This window comes from Macrotis lagotis, chromosome X, assembly GCF_037893015.1.
Source record: "Macrotis lagotis isolate mMagLag1 chromosome X, bilby.v1.9.chrom.fasta, whole genome shotgun sequence".
Lineage (NCBI taxonomy): Eukaryota > Metazoa > Chordata > Mammalia > Peramelemorphia > Peramelidae > Macrotis > Macrotis lagotis.
In genome coordinates this window covers 509,324,724-509,341,118 of record NC_133666.1, presented here as the reverse complement: position 1 = coordinate 509,341,118, position 16,395 = coordinate 509,324,724, and the positions used below count along the sequence as shown (strand labels likewise).

At 35.1% G+C, this 16,395-nt stretch overlaps 1 long non-coding RNA gene across 7 annotated transcripts in view; it reads right to left on the bottom strand.

Annotated features, from left to right (window-relative positions):
* Positions 1-904: 904 nt before the first annotated feature.
* The window catches only part of LOC141502185 (uncharacterized), a 30,811-nt gene continuing 15,320 nt past the window's right edge, over positions 905-16,395 (bottom strand). For 4 of the 7 annotated variants that reach the window (XR_012472433.1, XR_012472438.1, XR_012472437.1 and 1 more), the window contains 2 exons: positions 16,223-16,346; positions 5,743-10,218 (listed from right to left, as the gene is read on the bottom strand). This is a non-coding gene — a long non-coding RNA (uncharacterized LOC141502185). Of the gene's footprint in view, positions 3,190-5,742; positions 10,219-16,222; positions 16,347-16,395 lie in introns of those variants that run through there. The other 3 variants (XR_012472436.1, XR_012472434.1, XR_012472435.1) reach the window with 3 other exon arrangements.

The following is a 16,395-nucleotide window of genomic DNA, read 5'->3' as shown; positions in this document are numbered from 1 at the left end:
AAAGGTTGAAACACTCATTGCTTGCTTAGCCATCCCCAGCAATGTAGGTATTATCGTCTGAAACCAGGGTTGTCTTCTGGCTGTTTGGAATAAGGGAGTAGAATATAATGATTTACCACTTCCCTATTCAGCTCCCAACAAACAGTAGGCCTCTATCTGAATTCATGTGACTGAAGAGGGTTCTGATATTAATAGGACTCTGAGAATTCAAAGTTGACCTATCTTTTGAAAAAGGATTGATCTTCATGACTGTCCCTCTAGCCTTAAGATTTAGATAATAGCAAAAAAGAAGATGACTAGAAGCTTGGGATTTGACCAGGTTGGAAGTTGAAAGTAAGGCTTAAAATCTCAGATCTTTTCAGATATCTGGCTCTTTTAGCTCTTTTACCTTCTTTCGAGCATTCTTAATAGTGCCTTGGTTTTTCATCTTTTCTGTGGGTAAAGGCAAGTTAAAATGAAGATCTCCTTATCTTACAGAAGTAATCAACAACATGACAATATGAGTTTTCTCTCCTCACTCCTCTCCTGTTCTCTCTCTCTCTCTCTCTCTCTCTCTCTCTCTCTCTCTCTCTCTCTCTCTCTCTCTCTCTCTCTCTCTCTCTCTCTCTCTCTCTCTCTCTCTCTCTCTCACACACACACACACACACACACACACCCTTTTCCTCCCTCTGTTATTCATTTCATCTCTTCCTCCTCTCTTTCCCATCTCCTCTTCTACCCTTTCCTATTAGTTGGGAAGTTTACATAGCATGATGTCAAATGCTCAACTGGGCCAAGAAAAATATCCATCTCAATGATCCTTTCAGGAATATCAATAACGTGTTATATTCTTAGAGGTCTGGTTAGAGATAATAGTCTTATTGTAATAAAGTGATTTTGATAGATTTGTTTATCATTGAATTAAACATTGAAAATTGTCATACTTCTCACTCTTAAAAAACTGCTTGTTTATTCAATGGGATCCATTAAGAATCCTGTAGTCTATTGTTGAAAAGATCCTTAGATCATTGGACAGCAAAAGAATTGGTATGTACAGAGTTTATTAAATATCTATCCATCTTCTAGTATATTTAATAATTCTTAGCTGAGAAAAAGATTGGTCTCTAAAATTTCTTGTAATAGAAATATCTCTCCAAAAGAATATGTATTGCAGTCTTTGTCATGATACAGGTGATATTACAGTTGAGAACATGCCAATAAGTGATCTCATTCCTTGTAGATGCCAAATTCTGATGAGAATGGGTCAGTGGATGAATGAGGTCCAGATTTAATCTGTCCTATTATTAAGTAAATGCCCCTGGGCAAAAAAGAGATGAAATGATTTGCCTAAGGTCACAGTAGTAGGAAGGAACAGACACAGGACTTAAGCACAATTTCCTTACCTATAAGTAAGAATAGTGATAATTGTACTGAATACTTGATATAGTTATTGTAAATCATAAAGTGTTTATAAATGTGAGATATTCTTATGTATATCAAGGGAGTATAGAATCAGAGAGTAGACTAAAATCTAGGCGGGCACAGGTTTGGGTTCAGGGATGCCTAGCAAAATGTATGGGGGAAATCTCAAAAGGTGAGAACATTCAGGAATCTGGTAGAAGATATTAGGTGCCTGTCCAGGTTGGCAGGCATTCAGCAAGATGGAATTCTAATGATAGCCCATAGACCTTATATTCAGGGCTCCAAACTATCATGTCTGAATGAGTTGGTAAGAGTAAGATAGGTTCTAATTCTGCCAAGGGACTGAATAATAAAACATAGATTTAGACATAGGAGATGAAATCAATAACCTAGTTTCTGATGCTGGGGTACAAGATCAGGGTCATGGTTATAAGAAATAAAAGACTAATTCTAAAAATTGAGTTAAAGGTCAGAGTAGGAGCAGCAAGGCTGACTATACTAAGACACTTAGTCCATTTCTTATGTTTCTCTTGTTTAGAGATAATATTATCTCATATATTATATTGTCTCTCCGATGATAGAAAATGCTAGATCCTCTTGGACCCTGAATCTGGCTTAGGTGCCCTACTCTGGTAGAAAGTTTTGAACACAGACAATAGTATCCCACCTCATCTTGTGAAGCACCAATACTCACCTATGATTAGACTCATTAAGAAGAACCAACAGAAGTATACTTGGGGAAAAATTTTCTGAAAATCTACAATTCTTCCATTTAGAGTCAAGTCAAAAGCATTTACGAATCGCTTTTTAAAAACCAAACATTATACTAAGCATTGGTAAAGCAAATGCACCCAACAAAAAGCACTTCATATTATTTTTTCTGACTCTTCTTTTTTAGAAATATTTTTATTTATTTTGAATTTTATAATTTTCCCCCAATCTTGTTTCCCTCCCCCATCCCCCACAGAAGGCAGTCTTTACATTATTTCCATGGTATGCATTGATCTAAGTTGAATGTGACGAGAGAGAAATCAAAACCTTAAGGAAGAAACATAGAGTATGAGATATAGCAGAATTACATAATAGGATAACTTTTTTTTTAAATTAAAGGTAATAGTCTGGTCTTTGTTCAAATTCCACAGTTCTTTCTCAGGTTATAGATGGCATTCTCCATTACAAATATCCCAAAATTGTGCCTGATTGTTGCACTGATAGAATGAGCAAGTCCATTAAGGTTGATCATCACTTCCATGTTGCTGTTAGAGTGTTCAGTGTTCTGATTCTAGTCATTTCTCTCAGCATCAGCTCATGAAAATCCTTCCAGGCTTCCCTGAATTCCCATCCCTCCTGGTTTCTAATTGAACAATAGTGTTCCATCACATACATATACCACAGTTTATTAAGCCATTCCCCAATTGATGGACATTCATTCAATTTCCAATTCTTTGCCACCACAAACAGAGAACTCATTCTAATGGGAGAAAACAATAATTAAGGAGAAGAGATGAATGGATGGAACAGTTGAGGAAGGAGTTCCTTCAGATAGAGTGATTGGTCCAGGATGAAAAGTGATTTTCCTTCCAAAGTAAGTAGGTTGCTGGGACTCCGTGCACCATGGACCAAGAACTTTGAAGACTCAGGTTTAGAGCCCCAAAAGGAATGGACTAATCAGGGTATTTTCCTTAAAAAAGGGGTTCCATGAAGAACTGATTCATCAGAAGAAGGTGCCATGGGATGGAATGATTTTCCAGGGTAAGAAGATTGCTAGATTATCACGGAGAAAGACATCTAGAGAATTAGAAGTGGAGGTTAGAGACAAGAAAACTCACTTTTATCAATAGTATACCTGGAATTCTAAAACACTAACATTACACATTTTATGAGATTGGTTCTATGACTATTTCTTGGTTAAGATCTGCATAAAAGAAATGTAGCTCCAATTATACTGGATCCTTAACCTTACTCATCTGTTCTCTTTTTCAGGTACTAGAGCTATACCCATACAACCTCCAGAATTCTCATCTATGTTCTAATTAGCCTTATTCCTCCCTGACTCATTGTTATCTGCATAATAACTCATTAGGCTAAACCTTCAGTAACCAATCATATACTGGCAAAAGACTCACCTACTACAAATGAAACCTTTTAACCGACAGTCTTTCCATCTCACTTTAACTGAAACATGTTTTTTGCTTCCCCCCAACCAGGATATTACATTCCTTACAACCCTCAGCACTATGGGCCACTTCTCTTACTCGCCACAACCTATAGGTCCATAAGAAAGGATAAGATTTGTAAAGGAGTGGCAGTCATGAAGCACTGATCAGACCATATCTGGTGACATTTCTTTTAAATGTACCTCATCTCTTGTTCTCCTGGGATGAAAATACAAAGTTTGGACTCCCTTTAAAACCCAAAAGGCTCTATTCATCAGGTATCAAAGACACTGATCACCATTTCAAATTTCATTACATCAAAGAGCAGTTCTATGTGAACTGATGATTTTGGTCTTTGGAAGGAGGGAATACATCTTCCCCTCTTTCTTGAAACTTAAATTCTTATTCAAGTAACCTCATCTCTCCTCAGTCACTACCCTATTCTATCTATCCTCTCCACTTCCTCTCCTTCATTTCATACTCATTCTGTCTTCTTGGATTCACAGACAAAGCGATTCTTCCCAGATGATACCATATTCCTAAACATAGTTGTCTGAGTCATCATGCCCCCTACCACAATGAGCCAGGATGAAGAATTCTACTCCTTGCTTCTTATGGCACCTCCCAGCCCTTTTCTTTTCCAACTTCAGTTTGCTTCCCATTTGCTGGTTCTTTCCTGGGACTTATAAACCTTCTCTTGATACTTCCTCACTTCAGGTTATAGTTCCATATCTTTTCCCTCTTACTTCTAACTTCCTAGAAAGTTTTTACCACACTTGATTCTAATATTTATTTACTTACAACCCTCTCACTTCCCAATCTCTTGAAATCTGGCTTTTGATTCCACTTGCCAATTAAAGCTGCTCATTTAATAGTTATTAATGATTTTATAAATGATAAATTCCTTGACCTCTCTGCAACTTTTGATATTGTTGACCATTCTGCTTCCTGGGTATTCTTTTTTCCTTTGGAATCTATTACAATGATCTGATTTTTCTCTTTCTTATCTATTTCACATTCTCCTCTTTTCATCATTTATATCCCTTCTTCCTACATTGTTAAAAAGACTTTCATTTTATTTTTTATTTCCATGGAGTGATAATGAGAAGGAAAAGGTTGGGGCGGAGGGAAGACTATAAGAGAGTCAAATGAGTTATCTGTATAGAGAAGAGAAGAAAGATCAGAAAAAAAGCACTGAAAAGCAGGACAGCTTTGAAAGCTTAGGGTTGAACTTATATAATAGTTTCGTGTATGATGCTCTTTGTCTATTTTACTATGTGTGTGAAATTGTTCACTTTGGTGTTTAAATTTAAGGTGTTTAAGAAAAAGAAGGCAATAATTGTTATTTCATATATATGCATAGATAAATAATGAATTAATGAATAATTAATTAACATACTTATTAAGTACTTTATTAAATACCTACTTATACCAGACATTGTACTGAGTGCTGAGGAATCAAAAAGAGATAAAAGACATTCCTAACCCTTAAGAAGCTCACAATGCAATGGAGGATGTCACATGCAAATAAATATATATACCAAGAATCTTTCTAAAGGATAAAAGGGAATAAATAAAAGAGGGAAGGTACTAAAACCAAGGGACCCTAGGAAAAGCTTCATATAGAAATATATATATATATATATATATTCATGTATATACACATATATGCATGTACATGTGTATGTATATAGTACATGTTTATATAGCTAAAACACCCACATGTATAAAATGCCCACTTGGGTGGTTTGGAATATGTAGATTACATAATATATTTATGCAATATGATGCTATATATCAACATATACATATATGCATATATATATATATATATACATATGCACATATTGGCAACTTGTGGTACAATGGATAGAATGCAGGGCCTGCAGTCAGGAGACTCATTTTCATGAGTTCAATCTGGCTTCAGACACTTACTACCAGGTGATCCTTGGTAAGTCACTTAACCCTGTTTGCCTCATCTGTCAAATGACTTGGAGGAGGGTATGACAAACCATTCCAGTATCTCTGCCAAGAAAACCCCAAATGGAGTCATGGAGAGAAGGACATGACTGAAATGACTGAACAAGAACTATTCGCACACACACACACACACACACACACACACACACATATATATAATATATATATATAGATATATATATATACACATATACATAGACCTACACATATACACTAGACAAATGTGTGTGTGTGTGTGTGTGTGTGTGTGTGTGTGTGTGTGTGTGTGTGTACTCCTTATTTGTAAGTTTTGATGAGAATGGGTTTGGTACTAATAATTCTTCCAATATCAGCCTTAAAACATCTCCAATTCCGTGTTCCCATTTGTTTCACATCACCATCTTAATCTTCTGCAGAGACATTTTTAAACTTAATGTGTCCAAAAAAGTTTTCATTATCTTTTCTTTGTCCCTAAACCTAACCTTCTTAAACTTTCTTGTTGTTTGTTTTTTCATTTCTGAAGAGGAAGCATGAGATCACAGGTGATGTCTTGACTCGTGGGTGAATTGGATTTCAATGAGGCAAGATAAAAGCCAAGATGGTGTTGATGGCCCAGGAGGCAGTGATGATCTCAGCATCTGACCAAGCTCTAAGCATTCCTCAATGCTTACCCTTCAGCTGCCTTCATGGCCATTAGAACAAATTGTTCTCATCAACTCATTCAACTGGGGAAGTCTTCACATGCTTGGGATAGACCTGCCCTTAACTCCCCAATGGGTTTGAAACCTGTCAGTTAGCCTCAACCTGGTTTAGTCCATCTGCTGAGACAGTTTACTGAGGTGGGACCGCTGCACATGCTACAGTTTCTTGGAACTATTAACAGCACTACCATTCTACCAGACACTCAGGTAAATAATCTTGAAATCACCTTTAACTCTTTCCTCTTCCTCATCGTCTGTATGTGAGAATGGTATAAGTAATACCCCTCGTCATCTACCTTACAGGGGTGTTTTGAGGCTCAAATAAAATTATATATGTAGAACACTTGACAAGCTTAAAAATGTTATACAAACTTCAATTATTTTAATCTAATTATTATTATCATCATCATCATCATCATCATTATTTGTCTTCAACAATGCCCTTCTCTGATGACCCTTCTTGGTAGGAGGTGATCCTGAGTTTTTGAAGGTTTTACCAGTAGATTACAAGTCCTCGCAAATTCTGCCATACTAAAAAGTTTTCAAGCTTGATTACAACAACAAAGGAAGACTGTTTTTTGAGGGCCAACCTTATGAATTACAAAGACATTTATCAATAAGAGGATGGCTTTTTGGTGATGAATTTTTTTGGTTATGTCAACTTAAGAGGAAAAATAATTAAAAAAAAACAGACCTCAGTCCTGTGTTGTATTCTTCTGTTTTCACAGTTTTGCTGGCAAAGTGGCTAGAAAGGGACCAGATAGTACTAAGAATAATGCAGATTATAGATCATGACAAACTATTAATTTGACTATTCGCACTCTAAATGTTAAAGCCTCATCCACTGACTAATAGTGTACATTTTGCCAGAAAAGCTGAATCATATCTGTGTTGACACTCTTGCTATAAATGTAACCAAAAGAAAGAAAGAAGTTGGAACTACATGTAAGTATGGCTCCCAAGTTAGTCCTTTTTCTGAAAGGGTGAAAGTTTTTATTATATGCTCAGAGGCATATGACCTCATGACCCCATTTAGAGTGTTCTTCAAAAAGACACTGGAGTGGTTTGCAATTTCCTTCTGCAGTTCATTTGACAGATGAGGAAACTGAGGCTAATAGGATTAAGTGACTTTCAGGGTCAAACATCTAGTAAATATCTGAAGTCAAATTTGAACCCAGGAAGAAGAATCTTCCTGAGTCCAGATCCTGTAATTATCCACTGCTACACCAAGTTGACCCACTGTAATCAAAAAGATGAGTATTTGACAAAAAACTGTTGTATTAAATTGCATTGATTATGAAAATAATTGCAGCTCACACACAAACATTAGTTCCTGAGTACTAGATGGGGTAAAGGAATAATGACTAGGTAAGACTCTTAAAATCAAATAAGATACATTCTATATATTGTGTCTTTAATGCAAATGTAAGAAATAGGGAAGATGGGGAGAAATATATGAGAAAATATATTGGTCTGGTTCAGAAATAAGAGGACAACAAAGAAGGCTCACATCTCTATAAAGTGAGTGGTACTCTCAAAAATGATTTGGTAGATGTTGGACATGGTGAACAAATATCATCATGAAGAAGTAAATAAATTATATTCTGACAGACTGGAAAAGACTCATTATTGAAGTAAAAATGATTCCTGACACCCTCTGTCAGTGCTTATTGAGAATACTGATCTGTCAGAGGTAAGATTAAAACTTGTAAAAAATAACAGCAACAACAAAAAGAATAACGAGGAAATGTGGCAGATTTTATCCAACACACAATGGTTATAGACAATATAAATTATTTTGACATAAACTATTATTATTTAAGACACTAGTTTAACTAATGTAAATTAACTGCCACAACAAGGAGACCAAAAAATCCTAAAATATCTTAATCAGCAACTATCCAACTTACTTGTAATGTAGAAAGACAGATGCCAAAGACAATAGTAGTTTAGAAAATAAATATATCTGTAAAATCTGCAAAAACAAGGATGATGGATAGTGATGAATAGTATCATCTTAAAATGAGAAACAGCAAAAGATAAAATCAAATTAAAGAAAGCTTGACAATATACCCAATTAAACAAAGTCAATCCCAAACATCTATAAGGGTGATAATGGAAGGAGAACTACAAACTGCAATCAATAAGCATTTAATAAGTGCTTACTATAGATGAGGCCCTGGGCTAAGCACTATAGATACGAAGGAAAAAAGGCAATCCTTGTCCTCCCTCAAGAAGCTTAAATTCTAATAGAAATATGTTAAACACAATTATACATGTACAGTTTTTACTAGATTGTTGTTAGTTGCCACGGGGAAGGGGGAGGAGGGGAGGGGGGAGGAAGGGGGGAGGAGTAGGAAAATGTGGAACTCATAAACTTGCAAATGGATGAATGCTGAAAATTACCTTTGCATGTAATTGGAAAAATAAAACTATAAAAAAAGAAGCAACTTATATTCTAACATGTAAACAATTAGACATTAGCTAGACTTAAATACAAGATTTGTATCTATTGGTCTATATAAGAGCTCAAAATTGCATTAAAACTTGGGGAACTCTTTATGAGTGAGTGTGTGTGTTTGTGTGTGTGTTTGTGTGTGTGTTTGTGTGTGTGTGTGTGTGTGTGTGTGTGTGTGTGTGTGTATAGAATAAATGTTAGATACTCTAAGAGGAAAAAGCATTAGCAGACCAAAAATCTGGGAAAGAATGAAAATAAGTCAGTTAACTTGGAAGTTTCAGGAAATAGAAGTTTTGCAAAAATAGAGTGGCATACTGGATAGAACACTGGTCCTAGAGTCAGGAAGACCTCTGTTCAAATCGAGCTTCAGATATTACCTGTGTGACCTAGGCAAAACACTTAATCCCAATTGCTTCCTAAAAAAAAGGAAGAAAAAATGAAAAGGATTTGCAAAAATAATTTTTACCATGTGTTTTCTCTTTCAAAAATAGTGGAACTAGGGCAGCTAGGTGGCACAGTGGATAGAGCACAGGCCCTGGAATTAGAAGGACCTGAGTTCAAATCCGACCTCAGACACTTAATAATTACCTCACTGTGTGACATTGGGCAAGTTACTTAACCCAATTGCCTTGTATATTAAAAAAGGGGGAAAAAAGACAAAAATACTGGAGCTGCCACATTGTCCTTAATATCCTTAATATCCATCACTACATTACACATAGAAGAGGCAGAAATGGCACAAAAGTAAACAAAGATAAAAGCAGAAAAATTAGAGTGAGTGTATATTGTATATAGGAGATCTATGCTAGAGGTGATAATATTGTGAGGATATCAAGGAAGCAATACACTATATATATATATATATATATACACATACATATATATTTTCATATATAAACATACACATGCAGGCATGTACATATATACATAGACAACATAATCTACATATATGCACACCTGACATACATCTATTCATACACCTATACAAACATATATGCCCATATATTTACACAGGCATGCATTTACACATATATGCATATACAATTTGTACAACACAAATGCATGCTATATATTTACATATGTACAATATGGAAAATACAAAAAGCATGGAAAAATTTTTAGACAGAGAGGTTACAGATGGACAATGATCTATGTCCACAATTAGAAAGGAGTAAGGGATAGAACCTGGGAATCCTTTCCATGGAAACTTTCATAATCCTTTAAATTGTTAATGCCTCTCTCTTCTTCAAATTACCTTTTATTAATTATCTATGAACCCATTATAGAATATAAGCTCCTTGAAGCCAGGGACTATTTTATTTTGTATCCTCAGGCCCTAACACAGTACCAAGAATATAAATGTTTGTTGATGGACTGGTTAGGTCTTTTTGAAGAAACTGATCAGGTATATTCTAAAGAAGAAAACATGTAAGGAAGACATATTAATAATCTTACCCCAATGCCTCCATGCCTCGGAGATACACATCTCTGTTTCAGTTTCCATCCATATTATATGATCTGACAACTGTAATTGGAATCAGATCTAAAAGAGGTTTAGAATAAATATATTTTGATGTTAAAAAGTGAAAGGAATCCTGTCCATCTTTCATGACCCAGGTCAAGTGCCATACCCTTCAATAAAGCCTTCCCTGATGTTACCAGTGGAAAATAATGTTTTCTTCTTTAGGATTCTCATAAGATTTCTTTTACACATTATATAAATATACTTGACATTGAACAAGTCATTTTACTTCTCTGGGACTCCAGTTTTCCATCTATAAAATGAGGATGTTACACTATATGACTTCCAAGGTCTCTTCCAGTTGTTTGTATGTATGTGTGTATACACATACATTACATATTATGTGTATACACATACATACATATTATATCCTATAATACAATTAATATAACATAATAATATAGTGCCTACACACACACATATATATATGTATATATATAATATATATATATAAAATCCTTTGATCATGTTCCATTTTGTACACTTATATGTTCCATTTTCCCCTCCAAATTTTCTTGAGAGCAGAGGTGATAAGCTATCTGTCTATTTCTCAACAGCAATGGATTGTTTTATATGGGGTTGACCTGGAATGGCCTCTTTCTTCACCACTAACTCTCAAAAATCCCTTAAATAATTTAAGAAGCAGATAAGGCAGGGTTGTGCTGGTAAATATCTAAAAAACTGGCTTTCTAAAAATATGTGTGCATGTTACTTTTAGGTTTAATCTCCTTATTAATATATTCTCCATCACTTTCTTAAATCTAAATAATCAACAAAATGCTGTATGATGATGATGATGATGATGATGATGATAATGAATTAAGCCCTGAATTGTAGCATTTGCTCCTATCCTACATGGAAATAAGTATCCACCTGAAAATTTAATAGTTGGCTTTTTCAGAGCTAGTAAGAACTTATCCCCCCTTAGGTCACCCCCTGAGTTAAAATACGGTGTTCTATAGGAAACCCTTTCTGCGCTCTCTCCAGTTACACCACCTCCCTCATTTTCTTGCTGTTTTGAGCAGAGATACTGGAGTGATTTGCCATTTCTTCAGTTCATTTTCCAGATAATGATTCTGAGGCATCCATTGTTAATTGACTTGCCTAGGGTCACATGGCTAATATATGAAGCCAGATTTGAATTCATGAAGATGAGTCTTCCTGATCTTGGCCTGGCTCTATCCACTATGCCACCTAGCTGCTCCAATTACCTCGTATTTAATTACCAAGTGTTTATTTGTATTTATTCTTTTTTTATGCTGTATAAGCTTATATATTTAAATTCCTTATTATTGAGATTATTCTTTATGTAACCAGCATCTACTACAACAGAGCCTGACAAGTAGTAGAAGCATGCTAATTGATTTTTTAGTAAATTTTGTAACCTTATTTATCCTCTCCAGGTTTTAGGTGCCTTACCTATAAAACAGGAGGACTAGGCAAGGTGATCAGTGATATGATGAGGAATATGCTAGAAGAACCAGCTCTAATCTAGCTTGTCAGAGTTATGTAAAATTTTTAGTGTGAGAATTTACACTTCATAAATCTCCCTGTAAATCAGGGTTTCATCAATTGTTTTGTTATATAAATTTAAGAAGATGTTAATAATTCAGATTAAAATTAAATTTTTCTGTATATATAGATAGATATAATACTTTTTTTGTTTTTTTCCAAAGAGCTCAGTTATTAAATATTTACCAGCATACTTCTGTATGCTCTATAACTGTTGCTTGAGTTCCTTAGGGGTATGGTAGATGGCTCAGGGAATGAAGTCATCACTAGATTAGAGGCCTGGTGCTTATTATAGCCTCATAATTATAATAATAATAATTATTATTATCATTTATATTATAGCTTAAGATTTACAGAGTGCTTTACATCCAGTATTGCATTTGAGCCTCACAACACTACTAAGATACCTTATAATTCTAATAAATAATTCTATTTAAATGAGTTATTCTTGTTTTCTTAGCTAGGACAAGGATCATCCTGTATTTCTTTGCTCTCCCCTCACAGTATTTGGTACCATGTTCAATGGCTATTTCTTGAAAAACTGATGGATCAATATACACATATTTATATAGCCCACTTTTCCTCAGGGTTTCAACATAGTGGGAGTTATCTCATTAACCTTTACCATATCCTCAAGCTTGTTAGAATGAATGACATCTGTTTTATAGGAGTGCATTTTGGCAATGAGCAGTAAAATGGAAGGCAAGCCTACCAGAACTCTCCAAAATTGCAGAACCAAGTATCAATGACCAAGAGCCCCCAACTTTCTCTGTAGAGTCTGAGTTGGTCAATGTGACCCAATTATTACCTTCTTGCTATTGCTAAAAATATACCCCTTTACCCCCCCCCCCCCCAAATTAACTGTTTTCAGTCTAAAAGGAAAACAATTTATGAATCAGTGTTATAACTCAGAAGGGCAAGACTAGAGGTAAACACATTTGTTTGATATTTAATAACTTACTAGCCTACACCAACTGCAGCAGCTGCTACAGAACAAGGACAGGAAAAGATTAGATATGGCATCTGCACCTGGCTGGCCATAAACTGCTTTTTACCTGGAGAGGAAGATTTACAGGCCCAATTTACCATACATCTTAGACTCAGCACCTTGAGACTTAAAAGAGTTCTTACTATAATTGTTTATAAACTAAAAAACAAAGAAGCAGCAGCAGCTCTGGGCAATTTATAACATGATGTGATTTATTTGCCTAGCTAAAAACAGAAGAATTCTTTTCTGGTTATTAAAAAATATATTGAATTAGATATTCCTCCTTTCCTTATTCTTCCTTTTTTGAAGATAATACAAAGGCTGTTGTTTCTGTCTGGGTTAACAGGCTGTGATTGTGAAAGTAAATATGGTAACCACAGCCTTTTCTGTATAGGTTACATATATCCCTAAATCATGGGGATGACACTTTCCCCCATTCCTTTTTTTAAATTGGGTATAGCTTTGTATCTCTGTCTCCTGGGCAGTTTGACATCAGTTCCTTCTGTATCAATGGAACAGTTGCAGAACATTAGATCTTTTGGTCACCTTACTTAATTAACTGCAGACCAGCCATTTCATAGTGGTTAAGGAGCAAGATGGCATTTTTGGTTTCACAAATTCCAATAAACAGCACATTTTGGGAGGTCGGTTAGGTGGCACACTGGGCTTGGAATCAGGAAGACTAATCTTCACGAGTTCAAATCTGTACTCTGAGACTTACTAGCTGTGCAGTCCTGGGGAAATCACCTAACCCTGTCTGCCTCAGCTTCCTCATTTGTTATATGAGAAGGAAATGGCAAACTATGCCAGTATTTATGCCAAGAAAATCCCAAATGGGAGAGTCAAACTGAAACAATTGAACACAACAATAATACACTTTGGTACCACAGGCATATATTGTTTGGTGCTATTATTCAAACATTTTTCTTTTTGGCAATGGAGTTAAGTGACTTGCCCAAGGTCACACAGCCAGGCAATTATTAAACATCTGAGACCGGATTTGAACCCAGGTACTCCTGACTCCAGGGCCGGTGCTCTATTCACTGTGCCATCTAGCTGTCCCCATATTTTTCTTTTTTAAAAAATACTCATTTTGATTACATAGATTCAAGAGCCTGCAAGTGACTCTAGGGGTTCAGAAATAAATTATTCACTTGGCCATACCGAGGAACCTTCCAGGGTTGTCTAGCTATTAGCACACTAACATTCCCCTCATCCCGTGCTCACCTCCACCCCCAAATTATCTCAAACTGATACTTGGAGAGAGGAGAGCTATGTCCATACCTGAATCTCTAAGACCATTCTGTTACACCTATTCTAATCAAATTAATAATATTCTGACATATTTAATGTGCATCTCATCTGTCCAAATAGATTTGAGTCTAAGGATTACATAATTTTCCATCTTTGTATTCCTAATGTTAAGGAGGTTCTTGAAGTTAATTGAATTTATTGCTATAAAGCTATTAAAATCAACTTGTAAAAAAGGAGAGTCACAATAGGATATCTAAATAATATTGCATACACACTGGAAAAAAGAGCTTTTGAATTTTTAGTGATATTTTAGGTGTTATGAATGAATGTAGTGCCCCATCTTAGATCCCTCATAATAAAAACCAACCCTATAATTTGAAGTATAATTTGATTTACAAATTTGTGTTCATGAAGATAAGTCTTCCTGACTTCAGACTGGCACTCTATCCACTGTGCCACTCAGCTGGAAACTTCCTAGTAGGAAATGATTCTACCATAATTTCTTATCTTTCTCATTGAGGTTGGTTTCAAAAATCCATCAAGTTTATTTTTTTTGATGTATACATTTTAACACAAAAAATAGGATTATTGCAAATTAAATTCTTTTACTTCTCTCTAGTAAAACTGGAAAACAACTGCACTATAATTTACTTCTTGATAATTCTTCAATTCTCCAAACCTTCTCCTTGGACTTTAATATTTCTTGTCCAATCAGATTTATCAATTTGTGGGATCCAACATTTCTATTATGTGAGTAGAAATGAAAGGATCCATCTCATATCTTAACCAAATTATTGCCTACATTATCTCTCCAAGATAACAAGTATCAGTACAAGCAAAAGATAAACCTCACATAGGTCAGTCTCAAGGCCAAAATTCCCTCTACAACCCAAGGAAAAGCCAGAGTCTCATCTGGGTGCCTAGTTACAAAAATGAACTAATCTAAAGGGTGTAAAGATTTGCATTCAAATGCAGGATTTTATATTATTTAAATAGTGACCCAACATCGTTGCCTTGGTGATCTGATAACCTCTTCCCAATTGAGGATGCTCATAGAGAACTCTAGGTGTCAAAGGGCAGACTGTAGTAACTTGACCAAATTTAACTACAGAAACATTTCCAAAGGGCAAAAATCAAAGGCTTTAACCTCTACTCTGCCATCTAGTATAGATTATAATCTTCATATCTTGTGGAATCGACTACCATCTTTGTAACATCTTTTGACATTCACCCTTCCCTCTGGGTTGGAGGTTGCTCCTTCCTACAACATATATTTGCATCCAAGTGCAAATTCATTCCTGTTAAGGGAAGGATTTCAACGAAATGAAAATTCTTTTACAAGATCAAAATTCTTTTGTTAAGATAGAAGGACCAAGCCCTTAAAGGAGTATAGGAATTTGCATCTGGACTGATAGTATAAATACTGCCCCAAAGTAGCAGAAAAAAAGGAACAAGAAATCAATTCAAAATCAAATTTTAAAAAATGAGATACAAATGCTCTATTAACTGTCTATATTTTATAAGAGAAACAGAAAAAGACTAGAATTTAGAATGCTGAAATGCATCCAATTGAAAAGGGGAAAAAAAGCATTTTAATGAATTGCAACACAAGTCGAGATCCAGACTGCATAATTATAGTCTCCATTACTGTAAATCAATGAAAAGCTGGCTTGATTTAGCCCACTTCAGACAGTCTTGTTAGAGAAAATGACTATATTTCAAACTAAGAGTATTGAATGTGGTTGAAAACATTTGAAAAAAAAAATGTTCATACTAAAACTGGAAGTGGAATTTTTTTTGAATCTCATAAAATACATTTTAAAAATAATTTTGATGGTGCCACTTTAATTCTTGAGAAATTTTTTCTTTTAATGCTATTTTTTTAAAACAAATTACTTCCAAATTTATTTGGGAAAAAACATTCTCTTTAAAGACCTTTTACTATTACACTCTTCACTTTCCCATGATTTAAGTTGACACTGTGGGAGGCTAAACCTGTTGCTATGTCCTTAAAGATGGCTAGCATGGAAGCACAGAAGCATAGAAGAAAAAAAAGGCAATACAAGAAACACATTTTGCTTAGCCTGTCCTTGATCATTCATTTATTCATTCAACCAACAAAATTTTATTGAGTTCTCTATCAATAAGAATAAGAAAAAAACCAAATTTCTTCAGAAACCCATGATATTGAGTTGTAGTGTTTTAACTGAGGATAGCTACCTAGGGGTTTCACCAAGAGGAAAACAAATTTAGATAAATAATAAATGTTACCTTATCACTCCTAGAGGTTGGCACACTACCAATTCTAAGCATGCAGATTCAGAATTAGGTGAGGCTCAGGAGACTCATCTGGTCCTCTGGAGCTGTAGGACATCACTTGACTAAATAAATTATGCTGGGTTCAAAATTGAAAAGAGATTTAAGATTAACTAATATCAGAACCA